The sequence below is a fragment of the Theobroma umbraticum genome, unplaced genomic scaffold, assembly GCF_002168275.2.
Source record: "Theobroma umbraticum cultivar Fairchild unplaced genomic scaffold, ASM216827v3 scaffold_60.0, whole genome shotgun sequence".
Lineage (NCBI taxonomy): Eukaryota > Viridiplantae > Streptophyta > Magnoliopsida > Malvales > Malvaceae > Theobroma > Theobroma umbraticum.
The window spans coordinates 122,823-125,534 of NW_018397288.1; positions in this window are offsets into that span (position 1 = coordinate 122,823).

A 2,712-nucleotide genomic window follows, 5' to 3' on the forward strand; every position below is an offset into this window, starting at 1 on the left:
TTCCCTTACCATTTAGTGAAAGACATGCATAATTAAAACTTCCTCAGAGTTTGTTAGAAAGGGTTTATATGTTTGTGCTTCATTATGTTGTGGAGAGTTGTCATTAAAGGATCCAATCACTTCAGTGTCTTCATTGAATTTTCCTTCAATTTTAGGTTTTGGAGTGGGTTGTTTTCTTACTGGAATAGATTCTGGTTTACTACCTTTAGCTTGAAAGACAAGGCTATCAGTAGTTTGTCTTGCTGATGCTGAACTTGGTGCGATTGGGGTACTTTCAGTGGCATGACCAGAAGGTGATTTCTTTTTTCTTTCTTTAAATTTCCCAAGTTTTGCAAATTATCTTCAATTTTTTGAACTCTTGCAGACTGATCAGTAAGCTTCCCATCAATTCTCATCAATAAATTCAGTATCATCTCATTTGAAATCTGAGAGGGAGTTACCTTTGTTTGAGTAGGGGTGGGATGTTCATCCCTTGGTGTATCTTTTGGGGTATTGATGAATTTTTCTTCTTTCAGTTTGTACTCCATTTTTGGCAAACTTCTCAGATAGATAGATTGATCTCTGCTCTTATCTTGATCTATCTCATATCTGTTGTTCCAGATCCCTTTTTTCTTTACCAAAGAAATGATTAAATTTCCATAAGCCAAATTCATTTTATCAACCCTGTAGGTTCCTTTCATTCTTTCTATCATGAATCTTCCACGATTGAGTGGAGTAGCATTGAAAGCATACTCCATCAACCATATATCTTGAAAACTCACATAGCTGAAGCTACCACTTCTTCTATGGATTGTTGAAACTATAAAGTAGTGCAAAATCCTAGTTTGTGGACTCCTAATAAAACTTGCATTACTTTTAGAAGAATATCTTTCCCTTTTCCTAGTTATTACTTCCCATAAAAATAATGGATCATAATCCTCTAAGATTGCATAATTTCCCATATTAGACTCAATGCCCAATAAGTTTCCCAGATCAGAGGCAATAACCATAAACTCTTTTCCATTTAGAAATGCATTACTACCATCTTCAAAAAAATCATCTGAATTATCAGGTTCATTTAATGCAATACTAGAGTAAAATTCTCTGACTAGGCTGGCACTATAAGTCCTATTTTCAAAAACACTTAATTCTTCAACTAAATTTCTTCAAAATATTCTAATAGGCCCTCTCTGATTTATGGAACTTCATTAAAACTTTCCCAATCAATATATTTTCCGCAAGAAATAGGTGCATTCTCTAATTTCCTAAATCTTTTGTCATGAATCTTATTCCTATATTTTGGGAAAGAAAAGTTACCTTTTTTGCCAAAGTTTTCTTTTTCTTTACCTTTGAGGCTTTCTCCTCTTACTTCTTTCTTGCCTTTTCAATTGTTGAAACTAGCGCATTCTTCTTTCTTTTCTTTTTAATCTTGGATGGTGGATTGTCTTCCATGGGACACTTTCCTTTTCTCTTCTCCAAGATATCACTAGGAAGTGAGGATTTGGCCATCGATTTTGGGCAGTTTCAGACTTAAGAGTCCGGAGAGTTTGAAAAGATGGGTTTTAGTTTTAAGAGGAGCAGTTTCAGATGGGAGAAAGTACAAAGAGTGAGAGAGGAGTTAAGAGAGGTTATTAAACTCCTTCTTCAAATGCTACCAGACTCTTTTTTTTTTCAAAATTTAAAATTTTACCTCATATTTTTGTTTTTTAATTTAACGATTTTTCCTGTTTTTTCTTCCTTGATTATGCTTTTCTTTTTCCTTAAATTTTATTATTTTTATTTTAATTTCTTAACCTTTTAAGTTTTACCTTTATCTAACTAAGTCTATTATTTTGAGAAAAAAGGATCAACACAGAATGTTTTTAGTTGGTTAAGTGATTTTCTTAATCAACTAAATTTCTACTGTATTATGAAAGAAAAGCTCAGAAATTTACCTAAAGTTCTTGTGCATTAAGCATTCTTGTATGTCTCCTAATTTCACAAAATCTTTCCTCATTTAAGAGTTTGGTAAATATATCAGCCAATTGATGCAAGTTGTTGACAAATTCACTGTTAATGTCTCCCTTAGGCACATGATCTCAAATAAAATGAGGACAAATTTCAATATGCTCTGTCCTAGAGTGCTAAATTGGATTTTCTGAGATGTTAAAAGCACTTGTGTTATCACAAAATATAGGTATATTATGCCTAGTTATTCTAAAATCTTTTAATTGGTGTTTAATCCATATAATTTGAGCACATCAGCTTCTTAAGGATATATATTCAGCTCTAGCTATTGAAAGTGCAACAGAGTTTTATTTCTTACTTGACCAAGATACAAGCATATTTCCTAGAAATTGACAAGTGCCACTAGTACTTTTTCTATCTGTTTTACTTCCAGCAAAATCAACATCTGAGTATCCAATAAGACTAAAAAATGATCCTCTTGGATACCATAATCTTAAGCTTTGTGAGTCCAAGAGGTATTTAAAGATTCTTTTTATAGTTGTTAAATGTGATTCTTTAGGATGTGACTGAAAACATGCACACAACCATGCACTAAATTGCATGTCAGTCTACTAGTAGCTAAGTAAAGCAAAACACCAATAATACCTCTATAAAGCTTTTGATCAGCACTCTTTCTTTCTTCATCTTTATCAAGTTTGGTAGAGGGACTCATTGATATGCTGATTGACATCAGCTTTAGCACATCAAACTTTTTCAGCATGTCTTGAATGTATCTTTCTTGAATGA